At 48.7% G+C, this 22,501-nt stretch overlaps 1 non-coding gene and 2 pseudogenes across 1 annotated transcript; all 3 read right to left on the bottom strand.

The window, feature by feature from the left end:
• Positions 1 to 229: 229 nt before the first annotated feature.
• On the bottom strand, positions 230 to 378 carry LOC137488402 (U2 spliceosomal RNA; annotated as a pseudogene).
• Positions 379 to 6,006: 5,628 nt separating this feature from the next.
• On the bottom strand, positions 6,007 to 6,193 carry LOC137488399 (U2 spliceosomal RNA). Its single transcript, XR_011007428.1, has one exon. It is a non-coding gene; the product is annotated as a U2 spliceosomal RNA (small nuclear RNA).
• An 11,421-nt stretch (positions 6,194 to 17,614) lies between these two features.
• On the bottom strand, positions 17,615 to 17,759 carry LOC141379434 (U2 spliceosomal RNA; annotated as a pseudogene).
• Between the last annotated feature and the right edge of the window lie 4,742 nt (positions 17,760 to 22,501).

Raw genomic sequence — 22,501 nt, 5'->3', positions numbered from 1 at the left:
TTTCTAGATCAGTTTCCTGGAGAAGTCCAGGCGGGACATCCCCAGGAGCTTACCATCAACCTCTTTGAAGTTAAAACGCACGCTGTGGTGCCTCCGCATGCCGGCACGAGCAGCCGACATGGTGGAGGCACCTACAGCTTAAAAACACGCTAAAACACTAAAACCACAATAAATAGCCAATAAATAATTAAAACGCCTTACCTTAAAAAATGCAAATCCTTTACCTCTCAAGGGTTGGGAGCTCACAACACAGGAGTAATTGTGAGCCAGGAAACCTCCAAGAGGCGATCGCTGTCACTGCCCGCGAGGTAAGCCCAAGTATAATACTGATAAGAACAGATACTACACTTGATCTTAGCCAAAAGGCCGAGAAGCGATACCCACAAACTGTCAGCACTAGGAGCCGCAATCTACGCCACAAATAATACAATGTCGGCAAGCATAACAGGTACTAATTTTTAACCCTTAAACCTCCAGCACATTTGCTGACAGACAGACAGACATAACATTTTAGGCTTAACTAAGAGCCGTTGGTGACCAAAAACAAACTCCAAGCTTGAATACGGCAAAGAGACGTGACTATGGGCCGCTGGTGCCCAATGAGGGTACTTGAAAAGCCCCTGTTTGAGAGACTTTTCCGACCAAGTCAGTGTAGTTGCCATCCCCCCTTCAGAAGTCCAGACCAGGATTTTGTCTGGGCCGGCCTCGGAGATCAACCTGTCTTCCTTTACCTGCTTGAGCCTTGGGAAAAGACTTCCAGGGCGTTTCTTCCATGCCCGTATGAGCCACCACAGTCAGCGGGAATCAGTGACTCTTTTTTTGTGGCAGCTCCAGCTCTAAAGGAACCCCTGGAAAGGACTTGCATGGCATTTCTTCCATGCCCGCGTGAGCCACCACATCAGTCACTCCTTCTGGGGCAGCTTGAGCTCTTGAAGGAGCCCAAGAAAAGACCTCCAGGGCATTTCTTCCAATCCCAAACGAGCTGCCCCAACTAGCAGGAATCAGTCACTCTTTCTGGGGCAGCCTCAGCTACTTAAGGGACCCCTGGGAAGGACCTCCAGGGTGATTCTTCCATGCCCACTTGAGCCACCACAGTCAGCGGGGAAGGAGTCACTCTTTCTGGGGCAGCTTCAGCTCTAAAGGGACCCCTGGGTAAGACTTGCGGAGGGTTTCTTGAATGCCAAAACGAGCTGCCAGCAACTGGCAGGAATCAGTCACTCTTTCTGGGGCAGCTTGAGCTCTTGAAGGACCCCAAGAAAAGACCTCCAGGGCATTTCTTCCATGCCCAAAGGAGCTGCCCCAACTAGCAGGAATCAGTCACTCTTTGTGGGGTAGCTTCAGCTACTTAAGGGACCATTGGGAAGGACCTCCAGGGTGATTCTTTCATGCCCACTTGAGCCACCACAATCAGCAGGAATCAGTCACTCTTTTTGGGGCAGCTTCAGCTCTAAAGGGAACCCTGGAAAAGACCTCCAGAGAGTTTCTTGCGTGCCCGAACGAGCTGCCAGCAATTGGCAGGAACCAGCCACTCTTTCCGGGGGCAGCTTCAGCTCTGAAGGGAACCCTGGAAAAAGACTTCCAGGGGGCTTCTTGAACGCCCACGCGAGCTGCCAGCTCCTGGCAGGGATCAGTCACTCTTTCTGGGACAGCTTGAGCTCTTGAAGTAGCCCAAGAAAAGACCTCCAGGGTGTTTCTTCCATGCCCACTTGAGCCACCACAGTCGGCGGGGAATCAGTCACTCTTTCCGGGGGCGGCTTCAGCTCAAAATGGACCCCTGGGAAAGACTTCCAGAGGGTTTCTTGAATGCCCTAACGAGCTGCCAGCAACTGGCAGGAATATGTCACTCTTTCCGGGGCAGCTTGATCTCTTGAAGGACCCCAAGAGAATACCTCCAGGGCATTTCTTCCATGCCCAAACGAGCTGCCAGCAATTGGCAGGAATCAGTCACTCTTTCCGGGGCAGCTTGAGCTCTTGAAGGAGCCCAAGAAAAGACCTCCAGGGCATTTCTTCCATGCCCAAAGGAGCTGCCCCAACTGGCAGGAATCAGTCACTCTTTCTGGGGCAGCCTCAGCTACTTAAGGAACCCCTGGGAAGGACCTCCAGGGTGATTCTTCCATGCCCACTTGAGCCACCACAGTCAGCGGGGAAGGAGTCACTCTTTCTGGGGCAGCTTCAGCTCTAAAGGGACCCCTGGGTAAGACTTGTGGAGGGTTTCTTGAATGCCAAAACGAGCTGCCAGCAACTGGCAGGAATCAGTCACTCTTTCTGGGGCAGCTTGAGCTCTTGAAGGACCCCAAGAACAAGACCTCCAGGGCGTTTCTTCCAAGCCCAAACGAGCTGCCACAATAGGCGGGAATCAGTCACTCTTTCTGGGGCAGCTAGACCTCTGGAAGGGCCCCAAGAACAGACCTCCAGGGCGTTTCTTCCATGCCCAAACGTGCTGCCCCAACTAGCAGGAATCAGTCACCCTGTCTGGGGCAGCTTCAGCTGCCCAAGGGACCATTGGGAAGGACGTCCAGGGTGATTCTTCCATGCCCACTTGAGCCACCACAGTCAGCGGGGAAGGAGTCACTCTTTCTGGGGCAGCTTCAGCTCTAAAGGGACCCCTGGGTAAGACTTGCGGAGGGTTTCTTGAATGCCAAAACGAGCTGCCAGCAACTGGCAGGAATCAGTCACTCTTTCTGGGGCAGCTTGAGCTCTTGAAGGGCCCCAAGAACAAGACCTCCAGGGCGTTTCTTCCATGCCCAATTGAGCTGCCACAATAAGCGGGAGTCAGTCACCCTGTCTGGGGCAGCTTCAGCTCCAAAGGGACCCCTGGGTAAGACTTATGGAGGGTTTCTTGAATGCCAAAACAAGCTGCCAGCAACTGCCACAATAGGCGGGAATCAGTCACTCTTTCTGGGGCAGCTAGACCTCTTGAAGGACCCCAAGAACAAGACCTCCAGGGCGTTTCTTCCAAGCCCAAACGAGCTGCCACAATAGGCGGGAATCAGTCACTCTTTCTGGGGCAGCTAGACCTCTGGAAGGGCCCCAAGAACAGACCTCCAGGGCGTTTCTTCCAAGCCCAAACGAGATGCCTCCATAAGCGGCAATCAGTCACCCTTTCTGGGGCAGCTTCGGCTACTCAAGGGACCATTGGGAAGGACGTCCAGGGTGATTCTTCCATGCCCACTTGAGCCACCACAGTCAGCGGGGAAGGAGTCACTCTGTCTGGGGCAGCTTCAGCTCCAAAGGGACCCTTGGGTAAGACTTGTGGAGGGTTTCTTGAATGCCAAAACGAGCTGCCAGCAACTGGCAGGAATCAGTCACTCTTTCTGGGGCAGCTTGAGCTCTTGAAGGACCCCAAGAACAAGACCTCCAGGGCGTTTCTTCCATGCCCAATTGAGCTGCCACAATAAGCGGGAGTCAGTCACTCTTTCTGGGGCAGCTAGACCTCTTGAAGGACCCCAAGAAAAGACCTCCAGGACTTTTCTTCCATGCCCAAACGTGCTGCCCCAACTAGCAGGAATGAGTCACCCTGTCTGGGGCAGCTTCAGCTGCCCAAGGGACCATTTGGAAAGGACGTCCAGGGTGATTCTTCCATGCCCACTTGAGCCACCACAGTCGGCGGGGAAGGAGACACTCTGTCTTGGGCAGCTTCAGCTCCAAAGGGACCCCTGGGTAAGACTTATGGAGGGTTTCTTGAATGCCAAAATGAGCTGCCGGCAACTGCCACAATAGGCGGGAATCAGTCACTCTTTCTGGGGCAGCTAGACCTCTTGAAGGACCCCTAGAACAGACCTCCAGGGCGTTTCTTCCAAGCCCAAACGAGCTGCCACAATAGGCGGGAATCAGTCACTCTTTCTGGGGCAGCTAGACCTCTTGAAGGACCCCAAGAACAGACCTCCAGGGCGTTTCTTCCAAGCCCAAACGAGCTGCCACAATAGGCGGGCATCAGTCACTCTTTCTGGGGCAGCTAGACCTCTGGAAGGGCCCCAAGAACAGACCTCCAGGGCGTTTCTTCCATGCCCAAACGTGCTGCCCCAACTAGCAGGAATCATTCACCCTGTCTGGGGCAGCTTCAGCTGCCCAAGGGACCATTGGGAAGGATGTCCAGGGTGATTCTTCCATGCCCACTTGAGCCACCACAGTCAGCGGGGAAGGAGTCACTCTTTCTGGGGCAGCTTCAGCTCTAAAGGGACCCCTGGGTAAGACTTGTGGAGGGTTTCTTGAATGCCAAAACGAGCTGCCAGCAACTGGCAGGAATCAGTCACTCTTTCTGGGGCAGCTTGAGCTCTTGAAGGACCCCAAGAACAAGACCTCCAGGGCGTTTCTTCCATGCCCAATTGAGCTGCCGCAATAAGCGGGAGTCAGTCACCCTGTCTGGGGCAGCTTCAGCTCCAAAGGGACCCCTGGGTAAGACTTATGGAGGGTTTCTTGAATGCCAAAACAAGCTGCCAGCAACTGCCACAATAGGCGGGAATCAGTCACTCTTTCTGGGGCAGCTTGAGCTCTTGAAGGACCCCAAGAACAAGACCTCCAGGGCGTTTCTTCCAAGCCCAAACAAGCTGCCACAATAGGCGGGAATCAGTCACTCTTTCTGGGGCAGCTAGACCTCTGGAAGGGCCCCAAGAACAGACCTCCAGGGCGTTTCTTCCATGCCCAAACGTGCTGCCCCAACTAGCAGGAATCAGTCACCCTGTCTGGGGCAGCTTCAGCTGCCCAAGGGACCATTGGGAAGGACGTCCAGGGTGATTCTTCCTTGCCCACTTGAGCCACCACAGTCAGCGGGGAAGGAGTCACTCTTTCTGGGGCAGCTTCAGCTCTAAAGGGACCCCTGGGTAAGACTTGTGGAGGGTTTCTTGAATGCCAAAACGAGCTGCCAGCAACTGGCAGGAATCAGTCACTCTTTCTGGGGCAGCTTGAGCTCTTGAAGGACCCCAAGAACAAGACCTCCAGGGCGTTTCTTCCAAGCCCAAACGAGCTGCCACAATAGGCGGGAATCAGTCACTCTTTCTGGGGCAGCTAGACCTCTGGAAGGGCCCCAAGAACAGACCTCCAGGGCGTTTCTTCCAAGCCCAAACGAGATGCCTCAATAAGCGGCAATCAGTCACCCTTTCTGGGGCAGCTTCGGCTACTCAAGGGACCAGTGGGAAGGACTTCCAGGGCGATTCTTCCATGCCCACTTGAGCCACCATAATCAGCAGGAATCGGTCACTCTTTCTGGGGTGTGTTTTAGCTCTCAAAAGCGCCCTGGAAGGACTTCCATGGCCACAATTAGCGGGAAACCATCACCTTTTTTAGGGTCAGACCCAGCTCTTAAGGGACCCTTCCATGGGAAGGACTTCCAGAGCCTTTCTTCCAATCCAGCTTGGCCGGAAATCAGTCACCCTTTCCCGGGGGTACGCTTAAGCTCCTAAGGGCCCCCCTTTCCGGAGCGTTTTTCCTTGCCCGCACTGGCCTTGACTCTGGCCGGGTAATCTTCACCCTCTCTGGGGGCAAGCACCTGCCCCGTGGGGGACCCTGGAGGAACACCTGTTCTCCAGCAGTGCCCGGGTAGCCCAAACTTAAGCCCGGGAACATTGACTTGGTTAACCGCAGGTGCCAGCCTTGCGTGCCGCTGGTGCCCCAAAGGGGCATGTACCTCTAGGCGCGGGACGTCCCCACACGTAGGCTGGGAGTTGGGGCCCCGGCCCGGCGCTTTGGACCCTGGGTGAATGCGACAGGAGCGGGGGTTTCATACTTTGCCATTTTTCAAATCCTCTGCACAGCTCTCTGGACCCACCATCCCCCAGGTCAGACTTAGGTCCTGATTGGGAATTTTTTTTTTTTTTTTCTCCCTGAGTTGCAATATGTGCATCGTGGCTCATGGACTAGAATAAGAGGATCCTGCCAAGAGGGTTGTTCTTGCTCACTGTCTAAACGAGCGCATAACACAGATGCCTAATCGTAGAGAAGCGCAAATCCCTACATTCAATCTAACGTTATGTTAGATTTCACACAATCTAGTTCTGCCGTTCACCTCTTAATGAGTGCACCGTTCCCGGAGGTACTGCAATACCAGGTCGATGCGTGGAGTGGGTGGAGCAAGCCCCTAACCCATCTCCCAGCTGCAAAAATCAATTTAATATATAGTGCCCGGGTAGGGCACGTATCAGATATTAAACTGATAAGAACAGATTTTTCTTTCGAAAAAAAATTTATTGACAGCGTTTTTCATAACATTTTCATCTCAAAAAACATATCTTTATCTTTTTTTGTTCACATATTTCCCTTAAAATCTTCCAGAGTAAATGAATAGGGGTAAAACAGAGGATAAATTAAAAGGGTAGGTGTTTTGTGCGAACTTAAAATACAATAATGTTTGTAAAAAGGACATGTTTTTTAAAAACAAGAACATACAAGGCTGTTCAATAAAAATAAAGGATAAAAAATAAAACCATAAACAATAAAACAATAAAACTGGCCTAAAACTTGTTGGCTAGTCACCATTTTAACTAAGCACTGGACTTAATGGAACTAAAGCAAAACAAAACACACGATAAAACATTTTTGCACACTTTAAAAGACAATAAAACACGGACAATAAACATAAAATTTCCCTTTAAAAAAACTTGGTTCTTGGAAGAAATAAAAGTGTATGTTGTGCAAAAAGTCTTTGTGTGTGCGTGTGTTATGTTAAAAGCGAGAGAGTCCAGGCGCAGCGTTGATAAAAGCGAATAAAACCGGTCCAGTAAAAACAATGTAAAAGCGTAGACGCAATACAAAGAAATAAAATCATTTCTTTGTCCCGGATCGAGTGTGAGTCCTAAAAATAAAATCCATTCACACCAACTCTCCAGGATGGTCACAGTCCCTGTAGTTCAGGGGCATAGCGGAGATCCCCCTCCTCTGGCCTGCTGGCCCGCTGTTCCCGTAGCCAGAGTGGTGAGGGTGCATCTACGGGCGGCCAGGTACGGTGGCGGCCGGGACCTCCTCCGTTTGACCCCGGCCCCCTTGGCCTCTTGTTAAGGTACGGTACCCCTGTAGCGTGGTTGCTATCATTCTCTTTGTCCCTTGAAGGGGTACCGTGACCTGCTTCCCCACCAGCAGGTTTCTTGAGACCCAGATGGCATCCTTGATGGCGGTCAGGGTGAGCCAGAGCGCTGTAAAATCCTGTTTTGTCATGTCTTTTACGCCCTGGCCCACCCCATGGATAAAAAGGTGGTAGTCCATCTGGGCCCTCCCCGCCGGCAGGTACTGATGATACAGGGGGCCGGTCCTGGCCCACAGGTCCCGCGCAGCGCCGCACTCCCAGAGCAGGTGTCGCACGGTCTCTGGGCATCCACACCCAGGCCGTGGGCAGGTGGGGTTTTTGGCCATGCCTCTGGAGTGCATAACCGCCCTGACCGGGAGGATCTCATGTGCCACCATCCACAACAGGTCCTTGTGTCCGTTCTGGAGAGCTGGGTGGGCCACGTTTCTCCACACTTGTTGGGCCTCACATAATGTGAGGCCCGGCACCCGACTCACCGTCTCTCGATCCTGAACAAGAGAAATGAGAGCCTTGTGGTTAGTCAAAATGGTGACATCGTTGGTCTCTAAAACATACTTCTTTAAAAATTTCTTTATAAAATCATATTCTTTTGGTAAATTAAAAGATACTGGGTTTTTAAGATCCACCGTTAAAACTTTCAGGCTTCTTAAGTAGGACCCCATCCAGAATCGAGTCATGGCTGCCGTCTTGTTTTCCTTGGATGGGGTCAATGCGTAGCTAAAATGCAGGGCGGTGAAGCGGCTGCCTAAAAACAGGTGGGGATCTGGGAGGCCTTTTCCACCATGTTCTGGCTTTTTCTTCAGTTCAGTCCTTTTTAGGCGCTCCCACTTGGATCCCCACAGGAAATAAAACACCGCCCTTTCCAGCTTCCTGATAAAACTTCTCGGTGGACTAAAAACAGAGGAAACAAGTAAAATGAGGGGTAAAATCACAGATTTAAAAATCAAAATTTTGCCCTCCATAGTCAGCTTTCTCAAACCCCAGTATCCCAACTTTTTATTTACTTTATTTAAAATATCATCCCAGTTATGCCCTCCTCCACCCTCTTTATCGAACTTCACCCCTAAAATCTTTAAAAAGTTGTCATTAAAAATAAGGTCCAGCCCCGTCGTCTGTACGTCCCCCCGTGGCCCAAAGAGTTGGGCCTCGGACTTGTTCCTGTTTAGTTTGGCGCCCGAGGCCCGACCATACCAGTCTGTTAAATCTAAAACTCTTTGTAGGGTTAAAAAGTCAGTGGCTAAAATCGTTATATCATCCATGTATAAGACGCACTTAGCGATCAGTCCCCCTGTCCCTGGTACCTTAAAACCATTGACCCATTTGTCCCTTCTCAAGATCTGTGCTAAAGGCTCTATACATGCCACGTACAGAAGGGGGGATAACGGACACCCCTGACGGACGCCGCTGGAAATTTTAACTTCCTTTGATAGATGCCCATTTACTAGGATTTTGCTTGTCAACCCATTGTATAGCAATCCCACCCAGGCTATGAATTTCCCCGGGAAACCCATATTTTTCAGTACCTCTAGGAGGTACTGGTGCGAGACTCGATCAAAGGCTTTTTCAAAATCTAAATTTAGGACTGCTAACCGAATGTTTCTGTCTCTCGCAAAACAGATGGCATCTCTGATCAGTATGAGGCTGTCCGTGATCTTCCTTCCAGGTACAGCACAGGCTTGATCCAGGTGGATCACGTCCTCTAAAACTGTGGTCATTCGTGAAGCTAAAATCTTGCTAAAAATCTTATAGTCAAAATTTAAAAGTGTAATAGGTCTCCAGTTCTGCAATTTCTGTCTATCTCCTTTTTTATACAAAAGTGTTACAATCCCCATTTTAAAACTATCAGGAAGTCTATTTGTGTTCTCAAATTCATTAAAAACAGTCATTAAATCTTGCACTAAAATGTCCCCGAAGGTTGAATAAAATTCGTATGGGAGCCCGTCAAAGCCTGGGGATTTACCTCGTTTAAAACCTTTGAGGGCTTTTTGAAAATCTAAAATGCTAAAATTTTGGGTTAAAAGTGCATGATTGCTGTTTTTAACTTTGTTGTCTAAAAAGGATAAAACTTCTTTTTGGACTTCCTGATTTACTTCTTTTTCGTTAAAAAGTTGTGTATAAAAAAGTTCTATTGTTTCTAAAATGTCTTGTGTGGTACTTGCCTCCCTCCCTTCTGTTTTTAGAGTGTTTATTGCCCTCCCACTTGTCATGATTTTCTTAAAAAAGTACCTTGTGCATTTTTCCCCTTCTTCAATTTCTTTTTCTTTGCTTCTTACTATTACACCTTTACTTTGTATTTTTGACAATTCTAGCATTTCTTTTTTAACTTCATTTACTTCTTGTTTAAAATCAAATCCATTGTTTAAAAGGTTAAAATATCTTTGTAAACGTTTTTGCAGCCCCAACATGCGTTTTTTCCCTTTGTTTTTTCTCTGTTTTCCTATTTTTTTAAAATATGTTCTTGTCCTCCCTTTAACCATTTCCCACCACTGTGCTCGTGTATCATAAAAGTCCTGGAGGGTCTGCCATTGGCTGAACTGCTCCCTATATCCTTTAACCACTTCCTCCTCTTCCAACAGGGAGCAGTTCAGCTTCCACAGCCCTCCACCTATCGTCACACCAGGGGGAAGTGAAAGAGTGCAGGATAGTATTGTGTGATCAGAAAAAAAGGTGGGGGTCAATGTAGCATCCACGGGCGGGAAATCTCTTGTAAAAATATAATCTATTCGAGAGGCACTGGTGCTGTCACTACTGAACCAAGTGAAGCCTTCCTCTCTTGGATGCACTTGTCTAAAACAGTCAACTAATTTAAAATCTTTAACTAAATGGTTTAAAAGAGTTGATGTTTTGTCCAATTTAAAATCTGCCTTTTTCCTGTCTTTCTGTGTTAGAATACAATTAAAATCCCCTGCCACCACTAGGGGAGGTTTACCAAGCATGTGGGGCTGCAAGTCTTCTAAAAGTTCATATCTCTCGTTTTTATCAGTGTGTCCGTATATATTTAAAACATTAAAATCTCTTCCTAAAAAAGTCAGTGTTACTAAAAAAGCCCGCCCATCTCTCACCACAGTGGTACCCTTCACCAGAATGTTGGGATTGTTTATTAAAATTGCGACCCCATCATTTTTGTTTTGGTTCGATCCGCTCCATAGGGAGGGACCTGGGGTCCACACGTCTTCCCACTTTCTGTAATTAGAGATAAAAGGTAAGGCACATTCTTGTAATAAAAACACATCAGACTTTAAGAGTTTTAAAAAAGATAAAACGCTTTGTGCTCGAATGGGGCTCCTCACACTTCTCACATTAATAGTGGAAATAGTAAGGGCCATGAGCAGATGAAAAAGGGATATGAACATTTAAAAGAGTTACAGTTAGTTTACAAAGATATCAATGGTTTTAAAAACAAGATAAAAATCAGGTTATGTCTTGTTGCATCTGCTCTTCACCTATCCCAACAGGTGTTGGGTCAGGGGAGGAGATGCTAACCACTTCAGAAGCCACAGAGAAGACCTCTTGTAGCTCCTTCGGTGATGATGATCTTAGCTTTACATGCAGAAATGAAACTCCATTTGGAGAACCTAAGGGCCATGAGCGGTCTAGATCTTCGGATTTGGAACTATCTAGCCGCTCTGAAGCCCTTAGTCTTTTCTCCTCCATTTCCAGAGGAGATCTCGCAGCCCGTTTCTGCATCTGAGCATAAGGAAGTGAACACTGAGTTTCACTTTGACTAGCGTCAACACTTGCCTCAGAGACGGTGAGGAGAGAGGAAGCCGTTTCCTCCTCCTCATTGGCTGTTACATTTTGTGTCACACTTTGTTGGGGAGGGGCTTCCTCCCTCTGTTCAAATAAAATGGGTGACTCCGCCCCTATGGCCGCCCCATTTCCTTCTTCCTGGCCGGTTCCTGTGGCTGGCAGGGAATTTCCCGCCAAAACCACAGGGACCGCCTCCTCCCTTTGTTCAACCATGCTTGCTTGTGGGGCGGCCATTTTGTTGTTTTTCAGCTTGTTGGCAAAGCTTTTTGGGCAATCTCTGAAGAGATGGTTTTCTTCTCCACACAGATTGCACCGCCTGCCATTGGTGCACTGCTCAAAACTGTGACCAACTTCTCTGCACTTCCCACAGATTAACTCCTGGCATGCTTCAGCGAGATGCCCATTCTTCCCACACTTTCTGCACAATTTGGGCATCCCCTGATAATGAATGTAGCCCCTGTTCTCTCCAAGCACAATCATTGAGGGCAGATGTCTCAGGCCCTGGTAGCCCCCGGCATCTTCCCATTGTTTAATGGGAATTCGCCAGGAGCAATTCCAGATGCCATCCTCATCTAGCACCTTGACTGGCTGGCCTCGAACAGTGCAATATCTGCCCAGCCACACACAAATGTCATCTCCAGTAACTGTTTCATTAAACATTCTGACAATCACAGTTTTAAGTGTGTTGTCAGAAAGTTTTTCCACAGTAAACATGGAAAACTGGATCTTAACCGCATCAAACCTTTGCCAGAAGTCATTTAATAGGGAAGCAGCTCTAAAACTAACATCAAATCCTTTTCCTAGAGGCAGAGTCACTATACAAGTCAGGTCTTCAGGTCTAAAATTTAAGGTTTTTTGTATCAGCTTCCTGGAGAAGTCCAATCTGGACATCTCCAGGAATTTACCATTTTTTTCTTTTAATAAAAAGCGTACGCTGTGGTGCCTCCTCACGCCGGCACGAGCAGCCGACATGGTGGAGGCACCAACAGCTTAAAACACACTAAAACACTAAAACCACAATAAATAGCCAATAAATACTTAAAACGTCTTACCTTAAAAAGTGCAATTCCTTTACCTCTCAAGGGTTGAGAGCTCACAACACAGGAGTAATTGTGAGCCAGGAAACCTCCAAGAGGCGATCGCTGTCACTGCCCGCGAGGTAAGCCCAAGTATAATACTGATAAGAACAGATTTTTTTTTTTTTTTTTCTTTCGAAAAAAATTTATTGACACAATTTCATCGTTTATCAAAAATCACACATATTTTAAGAGCTTTCTTTACATTAGTTGACACTTTTCACTTCTCACTAAAACAATCATAAAACCACACAATAAATCACAATGCACTTCTTAAAAGTCAAAATAAAACAGCATAATACTAAAGGACTACAATCTCACTCTTGAAAACCAACAAAAACATGTATATATAGATGCATTAATAAAATAAAATAAAATGAATGAATTTACAAATTAAGAGAAATAAAATCAGTTCATGTGTACCTAAATATATACATAAAAGCAGAGTGAAATTTTGTTGTTGTTGCTGTCTTTGTGTTATGTTTTTTTGTTTTGTGATTTCTGCTTCAAAGTCCATGTTTGTGTAAAAGTTTGTGAGTGTACGTTTAGGAGTCAGTGTTTGTGTTAAAAGTCCATGTATGTTTGTGGTGAAAATTCCTTGTTAAAACGAGAGCGAATGATGAAATAAAATGTCGACTAAAAGCACTAAAAGGCCAAAGCTAAAAGAAATAAAAGCAAACCAATAAAAGCCAGTTCAGAAACTAAAAACTCGCTCTTGTGCAGGATCGAGAGTGAGTCTTAACAAGAAAGTCCATTCACTCCAGCTCTCCAAAACAACCACAGTCTCTATGTTTCCGGGGCATAGCGGAGATCCCCCTCCTCCGGCCCGCTGGCCCGCTGTTCCCGTAGCCAGATTGGTGAGGGTGCATCTACGGGCGGCCAGGTACGGTGGCGGCCGGGACCCTCCTCGTGTGACCCCGGCCCCCTCGTCCTAAAGTTGGCGCCCGGTACCCCTCTAGCGTAGATGATACCATGTGCTTTGCCCTGTGGAGGGGCACCGTGACGCCCTTTGCTACCAGCAGGTTCCTGGTGACCCAGATGGCATCCTTGATGGCGTTTAGGGTGAGCCAGAGTGCGGTAAAGTCCTCTTTCTCCATGTCCGTCGCACCCCGGCCCACCCCATGGATGGCTAGGTGGTAACTCATCTGGGCCCCTCCCGCTAGCAGATTCCGGTGGTATAGGGGGCCGGTGGCTGCCCACAGGTCCCGCGCAGCGCCGCACTCCCAGAGCAGATGCCACACGGTCTCCGGGCTTGAGCATCCGGGCCGTGGGCAGATGGAGGTCTTGGCCATGCCTCTGGAGTGCATTACCGCCCTGACCGGGAGGATCTCGTGTGCCACCATCCACGCTAGGTCCTTATGTCTGTTCTGGAGAGCTGGGTGGGCCGCGTTCTTCCAGGCCTGTTGGGCCTCACCGAGTGTGAGGCCCGGAACCCGACTCACTTGCTCTCGATCCTGCACAAGAGAGATCAAAGATTTATGGTTAGTTAAAACAGTGGCATCTTCCTGCTCTAAAAAATGTTTCTTTAAAAATTTCTTGATAAAACCATATTCTTTTGGCAGGTTAAAAGCCACTGGGCACTTCAGATCTGCGGGTATGATTTTTAAATGGCGGAGGTAAGACCCCATCCAGAATCGCACCATTGCTGCCGTCTTGTTTTCTCTGGATGGGGTCACCGCATATCTGAAGTGCAGGGCGGTCAAACGACTTGCTAAAAACAGGTGGAGGTCAGGGAGGCCTTTTCCACCATTTTCCTTCCTTTTCTTAAAGACCTCCCTCTTCACTCTGTCCCATTTGGACCCCCACAGAAAGTAAAAGACCGCCCTCTCCAGATTTAAAAGGAAGAATCTAGGAGGACTAAAAACAGAACATGTCAGTAAAAGCAAGGGTAAAACAACAGCTTTAAAAATTAAAACTTTTCCCTCTAAAGTCAGTTGTCTTAAACCCCAAAAACCTAATCTACTCTTAGCTTTCCCTAACAAGTCAGTCCAGTTCCCCCCTCCTCCACCCTCTTCGTCAAATTTAATCCCTAAAATTTTAAGATCACTCTTTTTAAAAACCAAGTCTAGACCACCTGTGTCCACCTTCCCCCACGGCCCGAAGAGCTGGGCCTCGGACTTATTTCGATTTAGTCTGGCGCCCGAGGCCCGACCATACCATTCTGTCAAATCCATAGCTCTTCGGGCCGATGCGAGGTTGGTCATTAAAAGTGTTATGTCATCCATGTATAGGACACAGGTGGCCGTCAACCCCCCTGTGCCAGGCACGTTAAAACCATTAATCCATTTGTCCCTTCTCAAGATCTGTGCCAGTGGCTCAATACAAGCCACATACAAGAGCGGGGATAAAGGACACCCTTGACGGACGCCGCTGTGAATATTGACAGCTTTGGTTAGATGCCCATTAACCATAATTTTGCTAATCAGATCTTTATATAGCAGTCCCACCCACTCTATGAACCTCCCTGGAAAGCCCATTTTCTCCAGGACCTTAAAAAGGAACTGGTGCGAGATTCGGTCGAATGCTTTTTCAAAATCTAAATTTAGGACTATTAGCCGATTATCTCTGTCTCTCGCGTAACAGATGGCATCTCTAATCAATACCAGGCTGTCCGTGATCTTTCTCCCGGGCACAGCACAAGCTTGATCCGGGTGGATTACGTCTTCTAAAACCATTGACATGCGCGTCGCTAAAATTTTTGTAAAAAGCTTGCAGTCAAAATTTAAAAGCGTGATTGGTCTCCAATTTTTTAAGTCAGTCTTGTCATCTTTTTTATGTAAAAGTGAAACTATCCCTGTTCTAAAACTATCTGGCAGTCGGTTAGAAGTCTCAAATTCTTTAAAAACAGTTAAAAGCTCTTGTCCTAAAATGTCCCAAAAGGTGACATAAAATTCTAGGGGAAGTCCATCCATTCCTGGGGACTTCCCATTTTTAAAACTTTTAAGAGCTTTAAAAACTTCTAGAATTGTAAAATCTTGAGCTAAAAAACTGTTTTCCCTACTTACTTTTTTTTCTAAAAAATTTAAGACTTCTAATTGAATATATTCATCTGTTTGTTTTTCTTTATACAATTCTTCATAAAAATTTTCGACGCCATTTAAAATTTCTTTAGTTGTGTGCACTTCCCTCCCATTTAATTTTAAACTGTTTATTGTTTGTCCCCGAGTGATTATTTTTTAAAAAAAATATCTTGTGCACTTTTCCCCTTCCTCAATATGTTTTTCTTTACTTCTTAAAATAAAACCTTTACTTTGAATTTCACTTAAAACTGACATTTCATTTTTTACCTCTTTTATTTCATCATTAAAATCAAGACCTTCGTTTAAAAGATTAAAATAGCGTTGTAATCTTTTTTGCAACCCCATCATATGTCTTTTTTCCTTTATCTTTACTTTTCTTCCCTATATGTCTAAAAAAACCTCTCGTCCAGTCTTTCACCTTTTCCCACCATTGTGCTCGTGAATCGTAAAAGTCCTGGAGGGTCTGCCATTGGCTGAACTGCTCTCTGTAATCTCTAACTACCTCCTCGTCTTTTAGCAGAGAGCAGTTCAGCTTCCACAGCCCTCCCCCTACCGTCACACCTGTGGGGAGTGAAAGAGTGCAAGATAGCATTGTGTGGTCAGTAAAAAAGAGGGGGGTTAGTTTAGCATCAGTTGGCGGGCAGTCTCGTGTAAAAATGTAGTCGATTCGAGAGGCTCTGGTACCATCACCACTGAACCAGGTGAAGCCCTCCTCTCTTTGATGCATTGTTTTAAAACAGTCGACTAATTTAAAATCCCTAACCATACCCTGCAATAAAAAGGATGTTTTATCCAATTTAAAACCCTCTGTTTTTCTTCTGTCCTTGTTTGTTAAAATGCAATTAAAATCTCCTGCTAAAATTAGGGGTGCCCTACCTAATATGTGGGGTTGCAAGTCCACTAAAAGCTCGTGTCTTTCATTTTTATCATTAAAACCATATACGTTAATAACCTTAAAACCCTTATCTAAAAAAGTCAGATTAGCTAAAAGTGCCCGTCCGTCTCTTAAAACCGTGCTGCCCTCCACCAAGATATTGGGGTTATTAATTAAAATAGCGACCCCATCGTTTTTATTAAAATTGGATCCACTCCAAATGGAGGGTCCAGGGGTCCAGAGTTCTTCCCATTTTCTATAGTTTTTTAAAAAGGGCAGAGAACACTCTTGCAGTAAAAACATGTCTGACTTAAAAGTTTTTAAAAAGGATAGGATACTCTGTGCTCTTGTGTTGGACCTCACACTTCTAACATTTATAGTTGAGATTGTGAGGGCCATGAACCGTTATAAAGGCGACAATTAAAAGAGGTAAAACTCACCAATCACGCAGATTAAAAGACGATAAAATCTTTTAAAACTCACGTGTGGTCCTGTAGCATTTCCTCATCTTTTCCCCCATGGCAATCAGGGGAAGAATTAGAGGAAGTGCCTATCGCCTCAGAGACGAGCTCTTGTGGTTCTTTAGGCGATGATGATGTAAGCTTAATGTGCAAAAATGAGACCTCATTTGGAGACTTAAGCGGCCATTCGTGGCTCAGACTGTCCATTTCTGAACCATCTGAGCCACCGACCACTCTTTGTTTCTTCTCTGCATCATACAGAGGAGAGTCTGCAGGTCTTTTCTGCACTTGAGCATTGGGTAGTGAAGCATCACTTGATGCAACACTCACCTCAGAGACGGTGAGGAGAGAGGAGGTCGTTTCCTCTCCCTTTTCCATTCCTATTGGTTCGTTTACCTCCTCTCTCCCCACCTTTACCGACTGTGACTCCGCCCCCGGGGCCGCCCCACCTTCTCGGCATTGGTTGGGTTCCGAGGCTGGCTGGGAGATGTCGGCTCTCGCCAAAACCTCGGGCCCCGCCCCTTCTCTTTGTTCTAAAACCAGCGTGGTCGGTGGGGCGGCCATTTTTTGACTTTTCAGTTTGTTTGCAAAGCTTTTTGGGCAATCTCTATAGAGATGGTTTGAATCACCACAGAGATTGCACCGCCTGCCATTGGTACATTGTTCAAAACTATGTCCAATTTCTTTACACTTCCCGCATACTGTTTCTTGGCATGCTTCTGCTAAATGCCCAAACTTGTTGCACTTTCTACAAAGTTTGGGCATGCCTTGGTAATGAATGTAGCCTCTGTTCTCTCCCAGCACAATCATGGAGGGCAGATGTCTCAGGCCCTGGAATCCCCCGGCATCCTCCCATTGTTTGATGGGAATCCGCCAGGAGCAATTCCAGATGCCATCCTCATCTAGCACCTTAACTGGCTGTCCACGAACAGTGCAAAATCTTCCCAGCCATACACAAATGTCTTCACCAGTCACTGTTTCATTAAACATTCTGACAATCACAGTTTTAAGTGTGTTGTCTGAAAGTTTTTCCACAGTAAACATGGAGAACTGGTCTTTTACAGAGTCAAATCTTTGCCAAAAAACGTTTAAGTGGGAGGCAGCTTTAAAGCTAACATCAAATCCCTTGTTAAGGGGCAGAGTCACTATACAGTTCAGTTCGTCGGGTTTAAATTTCAAGGCTTTTTGGATTAGCTTCCTGGAGAAGTCCAAGCGGGACAACTCCAGGAGCTTTCCATTAACAGTTTTAAAGTTAAAACGCACGCTGTGGTGCCTCCGCATGCCGGCACGAGCAGCCGACATGGTGGAGGCACCAACAGCTCTCTATAAAACCACACCAATAAAACAGCCAAATCAATAAATACTTAAAACCTTACCTTAAAAAGACTTCACGAAAACGCTCAGCCGGTGTACCTCCCAAAGGTTGTGGTGGCCGCTACAAAAGCAGGCACCAGGGTGAACCTCCAAGAGGCGATCGCCGTCCCAGCCGCGTGACCAGATCAAATATAATACTGATAAGAACAGATACTACACTTGATCTTAGCCAAAAGGCCGAGAAGCGATCCTACGCCACAAATAATACAATGTCGGCAAGCATAACAGGTACTAATTTTTAACCCTTAAACCTCCAGCACATTTGCTGACAGACAGACAGACAGACAGACAGACAGACATAACATTTTAGGCTTAACTAAGAGCCGTTGGTGACCAAAAACAAACTCCAAGCTTGAATACGGCAAAGAGACGTGACTATGGGCCGCTGGTGCCCAATGAGGGTACTTGAAAAGCCCCTGTTTGAGAGACTTTTCCGACCAAGTCAGTGTAGTTGCCATCCCCCCTTCAGAAGTCCAGACCAGGATTTTGTCTGGGCCGGCCTCGGAGATCAACCTGTCTTCCTTTACCTGCTTGAGCCTTGGGAAAAGACTTCCAGGGCGTTTCTTCCATGCCCGTATGAGCCACCACAATCAGCGGGAATCAGTGACTCTTTTTTGGGGCAGCTCCAGCTCTAAAGGAACCCCTGGAAAGGACTTGCATGGCATTTCTTCCATGCCCGCGTGAGCCACCACATCAGTCACTCCTTCTGGGGCAGCTTGAGCTCTTGAAGGAGCCCAAGAAAAGACCTCCAGGGCATTTCTTCCAATCCCAAACGAGCTGCCCCAACTAGCAGGAATCAGTCACTCTTTGTGGGGTAGCGTCAGCTACTTAAGGGACCATTGGGAAGGACCTCCAGGGTGATTCTTTCATGCCCACTTGAGCCACCACAATCAGCGGGAATCAGTTACTCTTTTTGGGGCAGCTTCAGCTCTAAAGGGAACCCTGGGAAAGACCTCCAGAGGGTTTCTTGCATGCCCGAACGAGCTGCCAGCAATTGGCAGGAACCAGCCACTCTTTCCGAGGGCAGCTTCAGCTCTATAGGGAACCCTGGAAAAAGACTTCCAGGGGGCTTCTTGAACGCCCACGCGAGCAGCCAGCTCCTGGCAGGGATCAGTCACTCTTTCTGGGACAGCTTGAGCTCTTGAAGTAGCCCAAGAAAAGACCTCCAGGGTGTTTCTTCCATGCCCACTTGAGCCACCACAGTCGGCGGGGAATCAGTCACTCTTTCCGGGGGCGGCTTCAGCTCAAAAGGGACCCCTGGGAAAGACTTCCAGAGGGTTTCTTGAATGCCCTAACCAGCTGCCAGCAACTGGCAGGAAAATGTCACTCTTTCCGGGGCAGCTTGATCTCTTGAAGGAGCCCAAGAGAATACCTCCAGGGCATTTCTTCCATGCCCAAACGAGCTGCCAGCAATTGGCAGGAATCAGTCACTCTTTCCGGGGCAGCTTGAGCTCTTGAAGGACCCCAAGAAAAGACCTCCAGGGCATTTCTTCCATGCCCAAAGGAGCTGCCCCAACTAGCAGGAATCAGTCACTCTTTCCGGGGGCAGCCTCAGCTACTTAAGGGACCCCTGGGAAGGACCTCCAGGGTGATTCTTCCATGCCCACTTGAGCCACCACAGTCAGCGGGGAAGGAGTCACTCTGTCTGGGGCAGCTTCAGCTCTAAAGGGACCCCTGGGTAAGACTTGTGGAGGGTTTCTTGAATGCCAAAACGAGCTGCCAGCAACTGGCAGGAATCAGTCACTCTTTCTGGGGCAGCTTGAGCTCTTGAAGGACCCCAAGAACAAGACCTCCAGGGCGTTTCTTCCAAGCCCAAACGAGCTGCCACAATAGGCGGGAATCAGTCACTCTTTCTGGGGCAGCTAGACCTCTGGAAGGGCCCCAAGAACAGACCTCCAGGGCGTTTCTTCCATGCCCAAACGTGCTGCCCCAGCTAGCAGGAATCAGTCACCCTGTCTGGGGCAGCTTCAGCTGCCCAAGGGACCATTGGGAAGGACGTCCAGGGTGATTCTTCCATGCCCACTTGAGCCACCACAGTCAGCGGGGAAGGAGTCACTCTGTCTGGGGCAGCTTCAGCTCCAAAGGGACCCCTGGGTAAGACTTGTGGAGGGTTTCTTGAATGCCAAAACGAGCTGCCAGCAACTGGCAGGAATCAGTCACTCTTTCTGGGGCAGCTTGAGCTCTTGAAGGACCCCAAGAACAAGACCTCCAGGGCGTTTCTTCCATGCCCAATTGAGCTGCCACAATAAGCGGGAGTCAGTCACTCTTTCTGGGGCAGCTAGACCTCTTGAAGGACCCCAAGAAAAGACCTCCAGGACTTTTCTTCCATGCCCAAACGTGCTGCCCCAACTAGCAGGAATGAGTCACCCTGTCTGGGGCAGCTTCAGCTGCCCAAGGGACCATTGGTAAAGGACGTCCAGGGTGATTCTTCCATGCCCACTTGAGCCACCACAGTCGGCGGGGAAGGAGACACTCTGTCTTGGGCAGCTTCAGCTCCAAAGGGACCCCTGGGTAAGACTTATGGAGGGTTTCTTGAATGCCAAAATGAGCTGCCGGCAACTGCCACAATAGGCGGGAATCAGTCACTCTTTCTGGGGCAGCTAGACCTCTTGAAGGACCCCTAGAACAGACCTCCAGGGCGTTTCTTCCAAGCCCAAACGAGCTGCCACAATAGGCGGGAATCAGTCACTCTTTCTGGGGCAGCTAGACCTCTTGAAGGACCCCAAGAACAGACCTCCAGGGCGTTTCTTCCAAGCCCAAACGAGCTGCCACAATAGGCGGGCATCAGTCACTCTTTCTGGGGCAGCTAGACCTCTGGAAGGGCCCCAAGAACAGACCTCCAGGGCGTTTCTTCCATGCCCAAACGTGCTGCCCCAACTAGCAGGAATCAGTCACCCTGTCTGGGGCAGCTTCAGCTGCCCAAGGGACCATTGGGAAGGATGTCCAGGGTGATTCTTCCATGCCCACTTGAGCCACCACAGTCAGCGGGGAAGGAGTCACTCTTTCTGGGGCAGCTTCAGCTCTAAAGGGACCCCTGGGTAAGACTTGTGGAGGGTTTCTTGAATGCCAAAACGAGCTGCCAGCAACTGGCAGGAATCAGTCACTCTTTCTGGGGCAGCTTGAGCTCTTGAAGGACCCCAAGAACAAGACCTCCAGGGCGTTTCTTCCATGCCCAATTGAGCTGCCGCAATAAGCGGGAGTCAGTCACCCTGTCTGGGGCAGCTTCAGCTCCAAAGGGACCCCTGGGTAAGACTTATGGAGGGTTTCTTGAATGCCAAAACAAGCTGCCAGCAACTGCCACAATAGGCGGGAATCAGTCACTCTTTCTGGGGCAGCTAGACCTCTTGAAGGACCCCAAGAACAGACCTCCAGGGTGTTTCTTCCAAGCCCAAACGAGCTGCCACAATAGGCGGGCATCAGTCACTCTTTCTGGGGCAGCTAGACCTCTGGAAGGGCCCCAAGAACAGACCTCCAGGGCGTTTCTTCCATGCCCAAACGTGCTGCCCCAACTAGCAGGAATCAGTCACCCTGTCTGGGGCAGCTTCAGCTGCCCAAGGGACCATTGGGAAGGACGTCCAGGGTGATTCTTCCATGCCCACTTGAGCCACCACAGTCAGCGGGGAAGGAGTCACTCTTTCTGGGGCAGCTTCAGCTCTAAAGGGACCCCTGGGTAAGACTTGTGGAGGGTTTCTTGAATGCCAAAACGAGCTGCCAGCAACTGGCAGGAATCAGTCACTCTTTCTGGGGCAGCTTGAGCTCTTGAAGGACCCCAAGAACAAGACCTCCAGGGCGTTTCTTCCAAGCCCAAACGAGCTGCCACAATAGGCGGGAATCAGTCACTCTTTCTGGGGCAGCTAGACCTCTGGAAGGGCCCCAAGAACAGACCTCCAGGGCGTTTCTTCCAAGCCCAAACGAGATGCCTCAATAAGCGGCAATCAGTCACCCTTTCTGGGGCAGCTTCGGCTACTCAAGGGACCAGTGGGAAGGACTTCCAGGGCGATTCTTCCATGCCCACTTGAGCCACCATAATCAGCAGGAATCGGTCACTCTTTCTGGGGTGTGTTTTAGCTCTCAAAAGCGCCCTGGAAGGACTTCCATGGCCACAATTAGCGGGAAACCATCACCTTTTTTAGGGTCAGACCCAGCTCTTAAGGGACCCTTCCATGGGAAGGACTTCCAGAGCCTTTCTTCCAATCCAGCTTGGCCGGAAATCAGTCACCCTTTCCCGGGGGTACGCTTAAGCTCCTAAGGGCCCCCCTTTCCGGAGCGTTTTTCCTTGCCCGCACTGGCCTTGACTCTGGCCGGGTAATCTTCACCCTCTCTGGGGGCAAGCACCTGCCCCGTGGGGGACCCTGGAGGAACACCTGTTCTCCAGCAGTGCCCGGGTAGCCCAAACTTAAGCCCGGGAACATTGACTTGGTTAACCGCAGGTGCCAGCCTTGCGTGCCGCTGGTGCCCCAAAGGGGCATGTACCTCTAGGCGCGGGACGTCCCCACACGTAGGCTGGGAGTTGGGGCCCCGGCCCGGCGCTTTGGACCCTGGGTGAATGCGACAGGAGCGGGGGTTTCATACTTTGCCATTTTTCAAATCCTCTGCACAGCTCTCTGGACCCACCATCCCCCAGGTCAGACTTGGGTCCTGATTGGGAATTATCCTCTCCACAGCTCTCTGGACCCACCATCCCCCAGGTCAGACTTAGGTCCTGATTGGGAATTTTGGATGGAATTTTTTTTTTTTTTTCTCCCTGAGTTGCAATATGTGCATCGTGGCTCATGGACTAGAATAAGAGGATCCTGCCAAGAGGGTTGTTCTTGCTCACTGTCTAAACGAGCGCATAACACAGATGCCTAATCGTAGAGAAGCGCAAATCCCTACATTCAATCTAACGTTATGTTAGATTTCACACAATCTAGTTCTGCCGTTCACCTCTT

Source organism: Danio rerio, chromosome 2, assembly GCF_049306965.1.
Source record: "Danio rerio strain Tuebingen ecotype United States chromosome 2, GRCz12tu, whole genome shotgun sequence".
In the NCBI taxonomy this organism is placed as follows: domain Eukaryota; kingdom Metazoa; phylum Chordata; class Actinopteri; order Cypriniformes; family Danionidae; genus Danio; species Danio rerio.
Note: the sequence above shows the minus strand (reverse complement) of the source record. Positions and strands in the feature narration are given on the sequence as shown.